This window comes from Delphinapterus leucas, chromosome 17 (genome assembly GCF_059928025.1).
Source record: "Delphinapterus leucas isolate spDelLeu-1000000601 "Yukka" chromosome 17, BTC_Dleu_Yukka2, whole genome shotgun sequence".
NCBI classification, from domain to species: Eukaryota; Metazoa; Chordata; class Mammalia; order Artiodactyla; family Monodontidae; genus Delphinapterus; species Delphinapterus leucas.
The window spans coordinates 66,456,341-66,476,460 of NC_143145.1; positions in this window are offsets into that span (position 1 = coordinate 66,456,341).

Sequence of the window (20,120 nt, forward strand, 5' to 3'; positions counted from 1 at the left end):
AAAGAGCTCTCAATGGCCAAAAGTGAAGCAATTTGAACAAAATAAATGAAATAGTATTGGATTATAACCCTAAGTATAAAATACATATCTCTGAGTCTACACTTACGTAGTAATGGAATAAATAAAAGAGAGAGAATGAGCAAAACTCACTTGTAGTATTCCAAATAAATTATGTGCCTACTCTGCTCCAAAGGAGATGGGGCATAAATCTCCACTCTGTTAAGTGTCGGCTAGGCATAGTGCTTTCCTTCCAAAGAGAACAGTATGAAAAGGGAGAAAAGACAGTAACTTTACAATGCAGAAACCTGACAATACCTCAGCCAGGTAATCAAGATTAATATCCTTAGTGATATCAAGTCAATAGTATGTACCGTGCTATAATAGTAAGCGCATTGAAGTGATAGAAATGATACTTTACCTTTGTGGCTTCCTTCCAGGAACACGTAACCTTAGCCTAAGTATGAGGAAAATATCAGACAAAACCCAATGAAGACATTCAAAAAATTACCTTACCGATACTCCTCAAAACTGTCAATGTTATCAAAAACAAGGAAAGTCTGAGAAATTATCATAGGCAAGAGTTGCCTAAGGAGACATAATGTGTTGAGCACAATGTGGTGTCCTGAATGGGATCTTAGAATAGAAAAGGGAAGTAGGTCAAAAAAACAAGGAAATCTGAATTAAGGGTTTTTGTTATAATAATGTATCTACATTGGTTCATTAATTGTAAGAAATGTATTATAATAATGTTAAACGGGAATAATAGGGCTAAAGAGGTATGAGGAGTATGGCAAGTCTCTCTCTTTTATAATCTTTCTGTAAATGTAAAATGCTTGTCAATTAAAGGCTTTATTTTTAAAATATACTTGATTTCACACTTTCCTTGAATCACTGCAGTAACAGTTATCTCTTTTGTAACATATCTGACATAGTTCAGACAAACATAAGTTAAGGAAAATATCCAATTTTTTTGGAAGTCAATTTTTTAATTTTTATTTTATGTCAGAGGATAGTTGATTTACAATGTTTTGTTAGTGGAAGTCAATTCTTCATGATTCTCTATTTCTACACATTTTGTGAACAGGAGAACTGATTTCCCTTTATTCCAGACTATCTTTTTAAGGATATTTGTATAATGAACAGGTTTTGGAGACAGAGATAATGTCTGCCTTCTAAGGAAAGCGTGGGCAAACACTTTGGCCAAAATTCAGGATTCATTTGTAATGAAACTTACTATGCATGCAGGCTTTAATCTGGGTCCATTAACATTGCCTAGTGTGATTTCGAGCAAGGGGAACTGACACATATATGCTGATGTTCATATTGCTTGCTGGACCATGAGTAATAATGTTTTTTTCTCTGACCCAGCAATCTCATGTCTTCTGTCAGCCTCCCTGAAACTATGGCAGTTTAACTTACTAGCTTTCAAGTAGGACAAAACCTTAAATCCTTTACAGTTCTTGATAATATTCACATTTAAACATTACTATTGATTAGTTTTCACTTATGAGTAAGTTAAACTCTATAATACATAGGGGCTTTGTCTTTATTTACTCTGGAATTTTCTGCTAAATATGAACTTTCTTCCTTTTCCCTACTGCTTTCCATTTTATTTGACTTTTTATTCTTAATACTAATAACCAAATTTATTAATCCTCCTCAATGAACTATTTTATATATGCATTTCCCCCATATAATCATCACAATAAACAGAAGTGGCCTGATCCTCTTATGCACCAATTTAAATATTTTTAAAATGTCTTTTTGGTTGATAAATAGCTATTGTTCTAAAACATTCCCCCCCAACCTATTCCCATTGTTTCTGATACCCTAGTACCTTCCCAAGATACCTACACCTCCTTTTGAGGCAGAAATTAAAGGACTAATGTTTGTTCTAGCCCAGGGTCAGGAAATGGCTAGAAGAGCTACAGCCTCCTCAAATTGTTCAAAAGTGCTAGTTAAAATTTTTAATATTATATCTGATAATATACACATTGTATTAACAATGAATCTGAGGATCAGAAAGGATGGTAACTTATCCAAAGTTCCATAGCACATAAATTCTGAGGCTAGGATTTAAATACAGAACTGGTTGAAGACCTTCCCTGGTCTTCTATGTTCCTTTGCCTCTGTTTTTCTAAGCAGGTATGCTCTTTTTTTTTTTTTTTTTAGTCTTTTAAATGGGGGACATATTTGCCTTACTCTACTCATATCTGTATCTATATCTGTATCTCTATTGCATGACTCAAAATTCCCATTAGGAAGAAGTTCTAGGTGATAGCACAATAGTCTATAGGCTTAATATCTGATAAGTAGCAAAAGATCCTATGATGTGATGTGAAAAAATGCAGGGCCTGACATCCTTCACATATCAAAAAACTTATATGCCATCTACTGTGGGTTATAGTGCTTTTCCCAACTTAATTGGCTCCAGAAAACAAATATGTGGGCAAAATTACAACGCCACTGAGACTTGATGCATAATCAAGACCTAGTAAAAATTTCAGCCCACTTGAAGAGCAATATAATTGCTACTAACTTGAAAAATTTAGTGGTTAAAGTATTTTAGAAGCATACTTGTACAAACTTCCTTTTCTCTAAGCACTAGAATATCTTGAAAGATATTTCCTTTGAAATTATTATGTTTTTTCCAATTTCCAAGGCTCTAATGAGATTTTGCATAGGTTAGCCACTAACAGCATTTGGTAGAAAAGGCCTCTGATAACCTCTTCTGCATCCAGATATACTCACGTAAATCTATGAAAAGCAAATGACAGAACTGAATGTTTGTGTTCTCTTTCTAGTCATAGAGGGTTGGAGGGTAAAAGCCTGGAGATACAAAAAGGCAAAATTAAATTCTAGATATAAAAGTCCAAGACATCTATTTTAAAGTAGACATTAAGGTATTAAAAGAGACTATTTAATCTTTGAATTTACAAAACAACCCAACAACAATTAACGATTTTATTGCGATTGGAAAAGAAGAGAGTAGGAAACAAGTATCCTCTGTAAATTCCTTTAAAAATTACATTCCTCATAAACTTGATGCAAGTAACTTCATTACCAAATAATCGGAAATATGTTTATGAGTTAAAAAATAGTAACTATTTTTAATAACTCTTTTCTTGTGGGGTAATACATTTGTTTTTATAATAATCAACAGAAATGTTAACTTTTCAAATATGTGAAGAACTGTGTCACCAATGTTTATTTAAGAGAGTAAAATATAGACCTCTCTACAGACTCAACTAATTGGTTTATTGCTTTGAAGAGCTAGTCACAAGGAAAACAGTTGGTAGCAGGACCTTTTCAACATAGATTATTATATGAAATAAGTAATTTAAGCCTGCACAGACTGTTACCAGCTGGTCAATATGGGACAACATCTTCAGAGGCGTAATAAAGATGGTGCTCTAGTTTACAATCAACAGCTACACTCCAACCTAACCTTTACCAGCAGTGTCAATAGACTTCAGAGGCTCTCTATTTTCCTTCAAAATCCTTAAATTGGTTTGTATAATTTGTCTAAATATATTTATTTTGTTTTAGCAAAAGAAAAAGCAAAGACGATGTTAATATAAAATGAAAAATATTTTTTTTCAAAAAAGATTCATTGTATTATTTTTAATGGAATATATTTTTTCAAAACCTTTTACCATAGTTAAAATTTGGATTCATAATTTAGCTAGGTATGTAGATAGAAAAACAGTGGTTAGTTATTTGCTGAATTTTAAGAAGAAAAGTCAGTTTTTGTTCATTAATAGTATTAAGATTTTAGAAAATTGCCATGGATGCTATTAAAATGCTATTGATTTGCTAAAATGTGACTAATTCAGGTTGCTTTCAGGATGTCTACCTATGGCTAAACATGAAGGATTCCACACCATTACTTCTGCCTAGTGGGTAAAAGATGATAAATAATGTGTAAGCCTGCAAAGGACCATTACTGTGGATTTTGGTCTTCATCGCTACTGGAGCAATGCCTTGTAATTTTTAATGTGCACTCGAACAGCTGATTTAGGAGATCTGGGATGGGACCCATGATTCTCCATTACTAACAAGCTCAAGATGAAAATAATGTTGCAAATCCACGTGTCACGGTGTGGGTAGCAAAGTACTAGAGAACACATCTGAGAAACTTTGGCTTTCATGTGATACTCCAAACCCAGTAGGTCTATTTTTGAACAAAAGTAAGTGATTATGCATCTCTTGTGATACCAGTTCACTTTTCTGCTTGATGAGATTCTAGGTTCTAGGAGAGCATTGTCACAAATATTGTAAATGTACATATGGGTATGAAAATCATCACTCGTAGTACCTAAAATTAAATAAAGGCTTAAGATATGTTTTAATATTTATTTCTATATGTATATATTTTTTAAAAGTCATAAGTTCATACTGATGCCTCCAACAACAAAGGGTTAATTCTCATCTTCTCCCTTTTCTTATTGCTAACTTCCTTTTCCAAAAAAGAAAAACCTGATTTTTACTAATCAAATACATTCACTAATTTGCTCAGTCCTAGAATTCACACAAAGTAGTTTCAGAATTGCTAACCCGTACTACTGTGACAAACACTTATTAACTAGTACAATAATTATTTATAATTCTATTTGTCTTAAATCTTCAGTTATTTTGTCAAAGTCCTATGTTCCAAAGTTACTTAGCTTACCTCTTCCTGAGTACCCACTCTTCTCACCTTTGTAGTATAGGTGATATTCACTTGAAACATAGGTTTATTTGTTTCAGTTTATATTCTGTATTGGTGGGGGTTTTTCCTTTCAAATTCTCCAATTTTGGCTGATTTTATGTATCTATTTTTTAACTGGGTAAAACATTGACATGGTTCTAAAAGTCACAACTTCATAAAAATATATACTCAGCAAAGTGTCATTTTCCCCATCACTTTTAGTCCATTCTCATCCCTCCATCTTTTCTACCCTATTCCTACCTTTTCTTGTAGAGAAGCAATCTCAGTCATGTTTGCTTATCTTTCCTGTTTCTTTTTTGTATAAATGAGCAGAATCTATGTCCTAGAACAATTTATTAAAAATACTATCTTTGAGATGACAATTTTGTCATTTACTAAATTTCCATGGGTACTTGTTCTAGTTCTGAATGTTCTATTCTACTCCACTGATATGTTTGTCTAGCCATGTACCAGTTTTAATTATAGGGACTTTATAGTATACTTAATATTTGATAGGGATCAGCTTTCTCATGATCTTTTATGGAAAGCTAGCATATTGTAGATATTATTTTGCACTTTCCTTCCTTCATTTAACAATATACCCAAGAAAACACTCTTTATATATTCATAAAATATATAAAATCTTTGTCATTTTTTTCAGCTTAATAGTATTCACACAATTTAAACAGCTGCTTTATTTTATATGAGCATTTTGTTTGTTTGCAATATATTGAAACTACAAACAATACAGTCAATAACCTTGGCATGTGCATTTCATATTTTTGGAGATGTATCTTCAAGATAAACTACTGGAAGTAGAATTATTTTGCCAAAATGTAAGCGCTCAATAGTTTTGTTAGATATTTCCAGTTTCCCCTCTAAAAGGGATATACCTGTTTGCTCTTCCCCCCAGCAATAAATGAAGAGTATCTGTCCCTCTACAGCCTCCCCAATAGAAGACAATATAGGTGAGATACAGTATATGAATGTAGTTTCAATTTGTAATTTCTTTAATTATAAGTGAGGATGAACATTTTTTCATAGGTTTAAAAGAATAAATATCCATGGACTATTTGTTCCTTTTTTGCCCACTTTTCTATTGGGTTTTCTCTTATGTCTTAACAACTTGAGGAATGCATTGAAAATTCGAGGAGTTTCCAATCCATCCGGCTTTTACTTTCTGCTATGTCTGTTGAGTCTTCACTACCCATGTGTGTAGGCCCTCTCTAAAAGGGAAGAAAATTTCTAGAGAGCAATCAGTATTCTAAAGGCTTGGCTAGGGACTGGCACACACATCGCCCACACATTGTATTGGTCAAAGCAAGTTACAGTTTCAACCAAAATTCAAAGTGTCGGTAGTGAAGAAGTATCCTTCACCCCATGACTAGAGCATATTTCTGTTGCATAGTAAGCGAAGTATGGTCAAGGGCAGAGAACTGAACCATCTTCTGCAAGTAACCTAAAACAAGTATTCTGAAAGAGATGTGATGAGAGAGAATAACAGATTTGGTGATTCTAACTTATACTGGGGAATAATTCAAGACATTTTCAAGAAAGAACCTTTGAAAATGAGACATAAAGTTTGAATAAGAACCAAAATAATTAAGAGAATAGCAGGACCCAGGCACAAGAACCCAAGACAGTAATGATTATAGTGCTAACAACCTGATAGGCCTAATTATAATAGAACTTACCAAAGGCCAGCTTGCACACTAATCACTCGACAATTTCCTGTAACATAAACCTCATAACAATCTTATGAGAAAGGGATGATAACCTTCTCTTTATGAATGGGTAAAAGTGTTCTTGCTCAAGGTTACAAGCTTGACCTCATATAGACCTGGAATTTTAAATCAAGTCCTCTGTTCACTAAACCCCATATGAATCCCTCTCCATGAGGAAATATCTATTTCAGGCAATAGTTCCTCCAGAGACTATGCACAGTTCAAACACATCTTGCAAACTGTGTGAATAATTTTTTTTAAATAGCAAATTACATAAATGTTCACAGTAAAGGTTGTCCCAGGTGCATAATTATATTGAAAAATATTCCTCAACTAGTTCTCTATTTAGAGGAAGAATCCATAGGACTTCGTCTGTTATATTTTTCTACCTGTACCTCTCGACACTGACTAAATATTTTAATCATTTAGGGAGAAATTTTAAATAATCTTGATGGAAGAGGCAAAAGTGAAACAAATTAAATCAGAAATTCTAGGGTTGGATCACAGGAACCAGTATTGATTTTTAAAGCTCCCAGTGATTCTAAATGGGTATTCACAGTTGAGACTCTGATCTAGAATGAAAAAAACTCACTGGGAAAATAACACTGATGAACCTCCAAAAACAAAACATTAACCTGAATTTATCATTTATAATGTGCCATTCCCCAGGGAATAACTTTAGTCTTTGTTGTTCCCTTGAAAGCTATCGTAATCACTTATTTATGCATTCTTTTATTCACCTTATTCATATTTATTGATCTCATACTTAATTAAAAAAATACTTTTTGTATTATTGCAGTAGTTTTTATTCTAAGTTTGAAAATAATTGTTGAGAAACTGGCACATAAAAGACAATATAGTAGCCATTGTGAGCGATACAATAAGGAACATTTCTCTAAAGAACCTATTGCATAGAAAATACATACATGAAGATAATACAAAATTTTTAAGAACTAGAACTATATAAAAAATTGGTGTAAAATGCCATGAGAATTGAAACCTGAGAAATATAACTACTGATTTAGGATATCAGGGAATAATTTTTGGAGGAGATGACTTTTAAGCAAGGCCATCAAGAATGGATAAACTTGCTGACACTATGTGGATTAAAATAACCACATTCTAAATAGATTCTGGTTTACAATAGGAAGGTAACTGCCATTTTGAATTGTACAGACAGCCAGAAATGTCCATGCTTCTCACCTTTCTGTAGTGGAAGAATACAATAGTGACTCAGAAAAATCAGTTGCTTTGGAAACTCTATTGATAGCACCAGAAATTTTAAGGTATTAACTGAGATTAATTAGTTCTTTCTTCCAACATGGGCTATCATTTGTACTCTAGTACAGTGTTACTATATCAGATCTTTTTCTGTTAGACCAATAGAGGAAAATATTTTATAATTAATAAAAGTCTAAATTTTTGAAAACAATTCTTTAATTCATTTTCAATTGCTCAGCATATATAAACTATCAAAGTACTTTATTGCATATTCCTATGGATGATTGCTTTAATAAAAAGATTACTTTTGCAATTACTATGTTAATTATTTTCATGTAATTCTAAAGCAATGAAGAAAACAGTATTTGGAAATTGATTGCTATTTTGAATGAGCATCTACCCTGATCTGGTTTGCACTTTCAATTAGTTTAGAAAATTATCTCTTATTCTTTTGTCATGGTTTGTGAAAAGGTTATCTCAATGGCTTTAAATACATTTGGTTTATTAGGTATTTTAAAACATGTTAGAAATAAATAATTGCTGGGTGATTTTTAGTGATCATGGGGTTTACTTCCTCAACTATCCCAGCCCTAAAATAAATTATATAACTACTAAGAATAGTGTTTTAGAGAGGAACTGACTATATAGCATAAATTTAATTATCTATGAAGTGATATAAAAATTAAAGAAAGGCTTCCTGGAAAAGAGCAGCACATTCTCCATGTTGGGCAGTTGATGTTCTTAGAAAGAGTTTCCTGAGGGCTTTCAATATATGTAATTTTACAAATAGACTCCGAAATAGACTCTTAGTGAGTTATAGGTGTACGTTCTCATTTATTCATTTAACAAATACCTAATAATCATCTACTCTATGCAGGATACTTTATTAGATTATGTTTTTCATTTGGAAGAAGTTAATTTGAGATTAATAATATTTTTACAAAAGTAAAATTAAATCATGTGATTATTCATGATTAAATAATGCTAATATGTATGAATTTGGGCCAGTAGGCAATAAAATAGTTCTTGGCATAAGTTGATTATTGATTACAATGCTTTGAATGAATCTAAAACACTATTTCACTAGTTTATGTAGAATCAGCATAACATTATATTTTAACATTAAATTTGCATTCAATAAAATTACATTAATTTTATCCAAATCAAAACTTTGAAACGTAAGAAATTGACCTGGCTTGGTAAACTAAGGTAATAAATGAAACAAGGCTTGAGACTTAACTGTTTTTAGAATGGCTACAGTTTCTCAAGAAGGTCTAATAATCTTTTCAATCAGAATCCTATTGTCACAGATTTTTTTTTTCCTTTTTCCAAAGAAAAGAGTCCATCCCTAATAAACATCTCTTACAGAAACCAGAATGCCATCTACTGGCAGCCTCCAAAATTCTGTAAACTGTTAAAACAAGTTATACTTAATCAATTTAAAATAAGATATATATATTTGATAAAGAAATACCTAGATTTTGAAATAACATCTATATTAATATGCTCACATATTTAAAAATTGAGGTATTATCTAAATGCACATTACATTTTATTACCTTCATAGGAAAATGCTTCCATAGAATAATATAAATGATATAAGTACCAAATAGCTAATATCCCAATGTTCTTACTAACTTTCAGGGGTAAAACTCCCTTAAATAAAAAAGGTATTCAGGGTTCAAAAATATTGTTTAATATTTCTAGAAATCATTATGTCACCAATTTATTTCTTAACTTACTATTTAGTTCCAAAGAATATTGATAGAAATTGTACACAGCACAGATATGAGAGTTTTATTGAAAGCTGATTTTGTGATTAAAGGCTGCAGGAAAAGCACAATGAAATTTTATAGTTAGTTATGTAACTAATTGACTTAATAAGCCTTTTGAGGAAAAGCTTTAAAAATGTATTGTTACCAAATATAATCATTATTTTTAAATAGTTAAAAATATTAACTATTAAACTATTAAATATTAAATTTACACCTATAATGTCATATGTACATACATATGTACATGTATATATATATTCCAGATGTTTATATATGTGTATATATAATATATATTCCAGATGTCTCGTTCAACTGATTCTAAAATAAAAGAAAGTAATGAACATGGAAAATCAACTTTTGATTTTAAAGCATCAATAAGATCTTTAAAAAATAATCCATGCATCATTTTACTGGTTTATTGTAAGCATTTTCTTATCCTTTCATTGTTCTTTCATGTATATTTTTACACACTTATAAGATTTAATTCCAAGAGAAGAATTCACACAAAGATTATGGAAGCTTTGAGAATGGATGCATATCATAATCTGCCTTGTAAAGCAACCAATTCCCCTACATTTTGTAGGGGTCTTGTTCCCTCAATTTATCAGTAGGAGGCTTTATGAGGGAAGCCTAAAGGCCGTCACGCCATCCTATGAATGTGCATAATTCATACATAAGAATGTATTTCAGGGAATCTTGAAATCTTGTCATGTCTTTTTCAGTTAAAGTATGAGAAGAGTACTTAAAAGGTAAATCCTATCCATCCAGAAAGTCATTTTTAAAAGGCCATTATAAAAGAAGTTCTTAGAACTCTGGCTCCAGCAAAGATATAAAGGTTAAAAATTGCCTAGGAAGTCCTATTCTATGATTATCTTATTTTAAATGCAGATTGTCAGCAACTTTGAACCATACATGTTCATGATAAAGTTTAGAGAAATGAAAAGATACGATAGGAGGAAGAAGAGCATTTTCTTGCACAGAAATTTAAGAAAGAAATGTTAAATGTAACACAAAATGTTAAATAAACCAGCTTTAAAATTGTGATAATTCTTATACAAGGCAAAGAAGATAGTATTAATTTATTTTCCAATTGCTCGTATATGTTAATATTTGGTATACTCTTTTTTACTTAAATATAATAATTCACAGAAAAAGCATTCTGTAATGAGGTACTCAGATTTTGAATGATCCATATAAAACTATTCCTTACAAAGGAGTTTTGTAATCTACTTTCAAAAATGCAAGAGATTCTATACATTAATTCATTAAGAAATTTGAAATTAATTTATGCCTATACACAGATATATGTATTATCTCATTTCTTAAATAAAAAATTTATAAAGTAACTGGACTATATTGCCCTTGTAAAAGTGCACTATTTAGACCACAGAAAGAAATTTTAAATGAATTAAAATATTACATAGCATCTGCTCTTCTTTCTGTCCTGAAAAAATTTTCAGGTAGCCAACTGTTCTGAAATAAATTTCCCTGCAGTTGCTATAGTGATGATAATAAAGTTCCTGCTTCTATTTGTGTGATAGAGGTTCCTAGCAGAACACTTGAAAAGGTAAACTAATCAAAATGAAGACACTGTTACTTCTCATCTTCAAGGCAGCCTCCTTGAATTTAGTTCACAGTTACAGGACTCAACCATTGTCGGCAATTCTATTATATGTATATTATCGTAATCCTTCTCAATGTCACCCTAAAAACTATACAGCAGAGATGAGCCCTCTTTTTTTTATTACAAGTTAAAGTCATTGGACAGGAGATATTTAAGTTAATTCTAAATGTTTTGTGAGAAAATCAATGATTGAAGCAAACGTACTGCTCCATTAGCTATTTTTATCCATTAAAAAGCTTAATTTTTCTAACAATATAATGATTGTATGTTATGTATTTATTTACAATGTAATACATATGTAATATGTAATACAATGTAATACATATGTATGTATGTATTTCGCTTCAATGGTACACATTGTCCAAGTCTTATTTTATCTCAGTGTTGATGCAAACTAAAGAGCTTAGGAGTTACTTGTCAAACTGGATGCATCATCAAAGACATGTCATAGACAAAGCAGTATTGCTTAAATATATATTATACCACGGTGATGTAGAAAAGTAATAGTATTTACTTTAAAACTTTTGGGAAATTTAGATAGCTTTAAAAATTGTTGGTTCAAAGAGAAATTATGCAAAGCAGCTTATACACGTATAGAAAGCATTTTATGTCATTTTGATAAAGAAGCAGAAACGTTTATTCTGACTCTCAAAATCCAAATGGTTAGTTAAAAATAACCGTCACAGTTCGAGGAAGTATTTTACTGAAATACTTACCACACTTTACAATCATGGTTCTATTATAAAGATGCATAGCAATTGTCGGCTAGTAGAACCTGTGGGTATTTTACTTCATTAGCATGCTTATTCTTTTATATTTTCATTAGCTCCTAAAAGCAATCTTTTTGGTTATAAATAAGCTATGTTATCAATGGTGTATATTAGTTTTCTATTGCTGTGTGACAAACTATCTCAAATTTAGTATCTAAAACAACACTGGTATATTAATGAGTCCAGGCACAGCGTGACAGGCTTACAATTTCCAGTCCCGGTCAGAATTCACCCGTTCTAAGTCTGAAATCAAGTTGTCAGGCAAACTGAGTTCTCCTCTGGAAGCTCTCAGATAGGATCACTTTAAAATTCATTCAGGTTATTGGGAAAATTCAGTCCCTTGTGATTGTAGTACTAAAGCATGTGTTTCCTTGGAGGCTATTAGTTGGGGGTCCACTCTGCTCTGCCGGTAGAAGCTGCCTGCATTCCTTGTCTCATGCCCCTCCCCCCACCTTCAAAGCCAGCAAAGGAGACTCATGTAGAAACCCTCTCATTCTCTGAATCTCTGAGTTGAGGAAAATCCCAGTACATTTAAAGGGCTCCACTGATTAGGTCAGGCTCACCTTAAAGAATCTCCCTTTGTTATAGTCTACTGTGGCATATAAATTAACCTAATTTGGGGAATAAAGCCCATTATATCCATGGTCCTAGGGATTATGGAGGGTGTATATACCAGAGGGTGGATATTGTTGGGGCTCACCTTAGAATTTGTCTACCATGTGATAAAAATGCACTTGGTTATTTCATGTGACAGGTGCCATTCATATATATATATATATATATATATATATATATATATATATATATATGACTCAAGATAGATTGAATGTAATACAGTACTAAGAAATTTATTTTAAAAAGTAATTGTAATTTTTTTTCCAAGTTAGAAGGTAAGTGTACAGTTACAGGGAATTACAAGCTTTCATACAGCATTATGTAGATGGTACAAGGTAATTGAAGCCCTCTTTTCTTTCTCAAAATTGCCAATAATAGAAGATCACAATCATAATCCAAAATCAAATGACACTGAAAGGTAACTCAAGTAGTTTATAGAAGCACTTTGGTCAAAATTCTAACTCATCTCGGTTTTCCTATCATTTTTTTCTTTACTAGGATACATTTGGGCAAGCTATAAAAATACAGACATGCAAAAAAGAGAGATGAATATGAAAGTCAATTTTTTTCATTACTAAATTGGGATAAGTTTTGTGTATCAATGTTTCAGTTTGGGAATTACACAACTTGAATTTGATGTCATGCTCTATCACTTATTAACTTTGTGATCTTGAACAAGGTAATACACCCTTTGATCTTCAATGTTGTTACCTGTAAAATGGAAATAATAATTGTATGTAATACAACTGTTGTGAAGAAAATTGGGATAGAGCATATAGCCTAATTCTTCCATAAAGCCAAGTACTCAATAAATGGCAGTTGTTGTTATTAGTATTATTATTATTGTTTTTATTGATATTACTTACCAAGCATTTATGTAAGATGTTCAAGGAATAACAAAAATTACTAATATATTTATTATTATATAAATATAGTATAGAAGTGATAATCAATGCAATATAGAGAGAATTTTAATTAATCCTCACAACATTTTATGATATAGATATTATTATTTCCATTGTGCAGATAAGGAAACCAATTACAGTTGTTATAAGATAAGCTCAAAGCCCAGAACTGGTTGGTAGCAGAGTGAAGATTCCAACTAAGTCCTATGCTTGCAGTCATCCCTCTCTGCTACACACCTTTCCTAAAAGTCACGGGAGCCCATTCACTTCAATTACCTAATCTGACCTTATAAACGATGGCTGCTTACCACCTGATATTCAGGGAAATTCTCAATAAACCAGAAAACTGATTACTATCTAAACATCTATACATATATATTTATGAAAGTTCAAGTGACCCTAATACCAGAGAACACCTAAATTGAGACAATGATACCATTTACACAAAAGTCTTATTAGATCTACTGGTAGTTTCAAACCATGTTACAAGCACAGTCTAAGTCATCTTAGTAACAAAAGCAATTGTGTGCAAATTTCTGATTATGAAGTTAATAATTTTATTTTACTATGGGCAGTTTAAACCAGAAGTTTATAGTTAAAATGGGTATTTTCCTAAACAAAATATGTTTATAGACCAGAGATGTGAAGCCATAACCTGACCAATGACATGTGGGTCATGAGTAAACATATGATCTGCCACAGTGACTCAATTAACCATCCATCAATGTAATTGCATAATACATCAGAAGAGCTAGACTCCACCATTGAGGGTCAGCATCCCATATTAAATTTAACAGGAAAAAGCATCACTATGCTATAGCTTATTTGGCTATAACATAGAAAATATTTTAAAATGATACACTGGATATTGTATTTATATTTTTTGTTCTCTGGAAGAAATTTTTGACAAACAGTTTTGGGCTGCTATTAAGAAATGATTCTTCTTATGATAAGCGGGTGTAGGTGAAAAGCACAACTACAAGACAAGTATAGCACTTTAATCAATTCTAATCATGTTAATGTTGAAAGAAGAAGGTATATCATTTACACATTATGTAAATTATGTACAAAGTTAACGCATTACAAACTTCTAAGAAGAGCCATGGCTGAACTGATTTACGCAACTTTCTAGACATTGAATCTTTCTGGAATGCTACGCATGACAAAATAATGACAATACTCTATAAGTAATTTTAAAAATGTGTGTGTGAGGATTAACCTAGATTGGAAGTATGATAGTTAAAAAGCTTGAAATCATGAGCAAATAAACATTGTGCCAGGTTTATATTTCATAATTAAGATGTACTTACTAAATTAGGAAATGCCAGGTTCCTATCTGATATCCTTCTCCTTCATTAAGGTTCACATCCTGAGGAATGATTCCACATCATTAACCTTATGTGAATTTACCCACAAGCCTTAGCATAAAGAGGGAAAAAAAACTGAAGAGGAATTAAAGGAGATATTTTAGTCAATCAATACATAGTTGCTATTTGCATTTTATGCAATTTGCATTACATTTGGAGAGAAGAAGAAATCATTGGCCAGAGCCCTGTTCCTACATAATTATTGACATGGAAAAAAATTCCATGCTACTAGATTTATTTTCTACTTTTCCAGGATTTGACCTTCCTCTGGTATGATTAAGTTTTTCCTGACCTACAGTTGTTTGATATAAAATCTTACTAGATTTCTGGGTTTGTTTATTTTTTTCTGGAATTTGTCCACTATTTTAGAATAAAATATAATAGTATTTAACAGAAAAATAAGGAAATATTAAATATATTAACCTTCTAAGAAAACAAAAATTGTATGAGGTTAACTGATTATCTGTTGTGGTAGGTAATAGTTAAAAAAAAAAAAAAAGAAGGAGGGACCAAGAACAAGTCTTCAAAAATCAGCTCAGTGCTTTGTGACCACCTAGAGGGATGGGATAGGGAGTGTGGGAGGGAGACACAAGAGGGAGGGGATATGGGGATATATGTATACATATAGCTGATTCACTTTGTTATACAGCAGAAACTAACACAACATTGTAAAGCAATCATATACCAATAAAGATGTGAAAGAAAGAAAGAAAGAAAGAAAGAAAAAGAAGAAGAAAGAAAGAAGGAAAGAAAGAAAGAAAAAAATGTTTTTGCTACAGAAACTAAACTGCTATGGTTATCAGCACTGATGAGGATGGTGAAATTGTCTGAAAAAGAAACCAGGCACGGCAATGAAAAGATATTCTCTATTACTAAAATTAACTTGAAAAGCTAACATCTACACAGACACTATTTACCCAGTTGGACCCAAATTAGAACTATTTCCTATTTGGGAATTGTCAGTTCTCCCCATCCTTTAGAGATTTAATCTAATAAAGTCCTTCAGGACTTGGATGCTCCTGTGGAAACAAACACCTTCTGCCACAACTTCACTGCTTCAACCAAAAGTCATGAGGGCTGCTGAGATTATTCTTGCCCATCAAAATCTCTGCCACATTATGTATATCCCACCATCCAAGAAAACTACCTATGATATTCTCCTCACACAAAAGATAGCCAGCAGTTTCAGTGCCAATGCCAAAGCCTTTCAAAGATGTTTAACTGGCAGATTTCCACTTGAAAATTGTAAACTGAAACTTACTTACTTTTACCATTAGGGATGGGCTCACAGGCAAACTTAGTTCATGTCATGCACTTAAGAAATTAAATTCTTATAAAATGGTTCTGTCTGATGTCACCTCATACTTTCAACCACTAAAAAAAAGAAAGAAAAACAAAAAGGAAAAAGAAAAGAAAAGAAAAAAGGCAAAGAATTGACTGGAGTTTCCATAATAAAACAAAATCTCTTTGTTGTAATAAAATCCTTCATACTTCATTTTGAAGAGATGATCCCACTTTTTTTTGAGTGAATGCATGAAGGTCATATTAGTTTAATTTTTGAAATTCTTTTATGCTACCTCCAAGCATTTTATCCCTTCACCCAATTTTTACTCCTTTCTTTCTTGCTTTAGGGACCAATGATTTTTAACATGATTCATGTTGCTTTTCTTGGTATTTGGAGGCAGGTGGGATCAGAATCTCCAGAACTATTATAGAACTCCACATAATCACCATGAGAGGACTGAAGTTTCAGGCCCCAATCAAGTTACTGTGTGGGAATTCTGCTACTTTTCTGTTCAATATCATTAGTCAGTAGAAAAATGCAAATTAAAACCAAAATGAGTTACCTAATAGACTGGCTACAAAATTAAAATTAAAACTGACAGTTCCAGGTGCTGACAAGGACATGGCACATCTTGAGTTGTCATACGTTGCTGGTGAAAATGCAAAATGATGCAATCAACCTGGAAAACAGTTTGATAGTTTTATATTCGTACAATAATCTGCCTGTGCATGTAAGTAGCAGCTTTATTTCTAATAGCAGAACACTGGAAACAACCCAAATGTCTCTCAAGTGAGGAAGGGAAAAACAAAGTGTGGTTCATTCACATAAGGGAATATTGCTCAGCAATCAAAAGGAGTTGACAATTGAAACTTGTAACAATGTGAATAAATCACAAATACATTAAGGTAGCTGAAACAAGTCATAGAAAGCTAAAAATTCTACCATTCCTCTTATATGACATTCTAGAAATGACAAAATTATAAGAATGGAGAACAGATTATTGGTTGCCAGGGGTTAAGAGAGAAAGGGGCTTAAATACAAGGATTAGCACATGGGAGACTGATGGAACTATAATGTATCTTAACTGTGGTAGTGGTTATGAGTATATGCATTTATCAAAACTTACAGAACCATTGACCCAACGGTATGAATTTTAATGTATGTAAATTTTTAAATTTGAATAACATATACTTAGTAAATTGTAATTTTGAACAACTAATAGGCTCTGCAGTGGGAAAAGTATGACTTTTTTCTCTGGAACAATAGAGCACTTGGGCTCAGATACTAGAACGTGATGATTGATGAAAATTCTTGGAAGTAGCAATTCTTAGGGGACAAGAGCTTGGTCAGAGAAAGTACAAAATGAGCCTGAAACATCTTGTTGAGACAAAAATTTTAAAAGCGCTAAAAGAATTATGAGACATGCCAAGAAGACACAGAAGTCAGCTTGAAGGTGTTCCCACTTACAAAATATGGTATAATTTGAACATTAAAATACATTAACGATATTAATGGATTATAAGCCATCGAATAAAATAAAAATCCATAAGGTCATACTGGTGTATATATATAAACACAGATAAAGAGAGAGGGAGAGGAAATTTTTTATTTACAATAGGACTCTAACTAATATATTTAGTACGAATTATGGAATTAGAATTAGAAAATAAATATTTGGCAACTGTCACAGATGCCAAGACTGGTGGGTTTAAGTATTTTTCTATGAATGGAATATTTACATAGTTTCAAAGAACCCTACCACAACATAGTTATTAATTATAAAGAGGTAAATGGAGAAACTATGTAGACACCACATTAAGCTAATGATTAAAATTAACATGACACAATGTAACAAATCAAAATCGAGTACTACCTGATAAAATGCAATAAAAGGAACACAATAAAACCTCTATGATGTTCTTTGCAAAGTGCATAATGTTAATTTAATCATGAGGAAACATGAGACAAACCCAAATTGAGGGACATTATGCAAAATAATTGGTCTATAATATTTAAACATATCAAGATTATACAAGTCAGGGAAAGACTGTCTATTCCAGATTGGAAAAGCTTGAAAAGACATGACAACTAAAATCAATATGTGATCCTGGATTAGATTCAAGAAATTCTTGAAATAACTGGGAAAAAAAGAATGTGTCCCTATATTGGTACAGTAATGTGCCAATATTTATTTCTCAATGTTGAAAATTATATTGTGGTTATGTAGGAGAATGTCTTTGTGGGAATTAACTACTTGGGGGAAATAAAATGTCATATCAGCAACTTACTCTAAATAGGTTAAAAAAAGGTAGTTTTACTAATTCTGTAAAAAGTATGAGCTTTCAAGACAGCCTTTTGTGATACCGGTTGTGTCAATCTATGGGACTTTGATAAACTATGTGAAATGTCTTTCAGGATTGTCTTTTGATGAGGAGAACAAGAAAAGCATTTTTATTTTTTTTAACATCTTTATTGGAGTATACTTGCTTTACAATTGTGTGTTAGTTTCTGCTGTATAACAAAGTGAATCAGCTATACATATACATATATCCCCATATCTCTTCCCTCTTGCGTCTCACTCCCACCCTCCCTGTCCCACCCCTCTAGGTGGTCACAAAGCACCGAGCATATCTCCCTGTGCTACGTGGCTGCTTCCCACTAGCTATCTATTTTACATTTGGTAGTATATAAAGCCTATGCCACTCTCTCACTTGGTCCCAGCTTACCCTTTCCCCTTCCCATATCCTCAAGTCCATTCTCTACATGGGCATCTTTATTCCTGTCCTGCCCCTGGGTTCTTCAGAAGCCTTTTTTTTTTTAAGATTCCATATATATGTGTTAGCATACGGTGTTTGTTTTATTCTTTCTAACTTACTTCACTCTGTATGACAGACTCTAGGTCCATCCACCTCACTACAAATAACTCAATTTCATTTCTTTTTATGGCTGAGCAATAGTCCATTGTATATACGTACCACATCTTCTTTATCCATTCATCTGTTGATGGACACATAGGTTGCTTCCATGTTCTGGCTATTGTAAATAGAGCTGCAATGAACATTGTGGTACATGTCTCTTTTTGAATTATGGTTTTCTCAGGGTATGTGCCCAGTACTGGGATTGCTGGGTCATATGGTAGTTCTATTTTTAGATTTTTAAGAAACCTCCATAGTGTTCTCCATAGTGGCTCTATTAATTTACATTCCCATCAATAGTGCAAGAGGGTTCCCTTTTCTCCACACCCTCTCCAGCATTTATTGTTTGTAGATTTTTTGATGCTGGCCATTCTGACTGGTGTGAGGTGATACCTCATTGCAGTTTTGATTTGCATTTCTCTAATGACTAGTGATATCGAGCATCCTTTCATGTGTTTGTTGACAATCTGTATATCTTCTTTGGAGAAATGTCTATTTAGGTCTTCGGACAATTTTTGGATTGGGTTGTTTGTTTTTATGATATTGAGCTGCATGGGCTGCTTGTATATTTTGGAGATTAATCCTTTGTCACTTGCTTCATTTGCAAATATTTTCTCCCATTCTGAGGGTTGTCTTTCGTCTTGTTTATGGTCTCCTTTGCTGTGCAAAAGTTTTTAAGTTTCATTAGGTCCCATTAGTTTATTTTTGTTTTTATTTCAATTTGTCAAGGAGGTGGGTTAAAAAGGATCTTGCTATGATGTATGTCACAGAGTGTTCTGCCTATGTTTTCCTCTAAGAGTTTTATAGTGTCTGGCCTTACATTTAGGTATACAATCCATTTTGAGTTTATTTTTGTATATGGTGTTAGGGAGTGTCCTAATTTCATTCTTTTACGTGTAGCTGTCCAGTTTTCCCAGCACCACTTATTGAAGAGGCTGTCTTTTCTCCATTGTATATTTTTGCCTCCTTTATAAAAGATAAAGTGACTATATATGCATGGGTTTATCTCTAGGCTTTCTATCCTGTTCCATTTATCTATATTTCTGTTTTTGTGCCAGTACCATATTGTCTTGATTACTTTAGTTTTGTAGAATAGTCTGAAGTCAGGAACGTGATTCCTCCAGCCCCATTTTTCTTTCTCAAGATTGCTTTCGCTATGTGGGATCTTTTGTGTTTCCATACAAATTGTGCAATTTTTTGTTCTAGTTCTGTGAAAAATGCCAATGGTA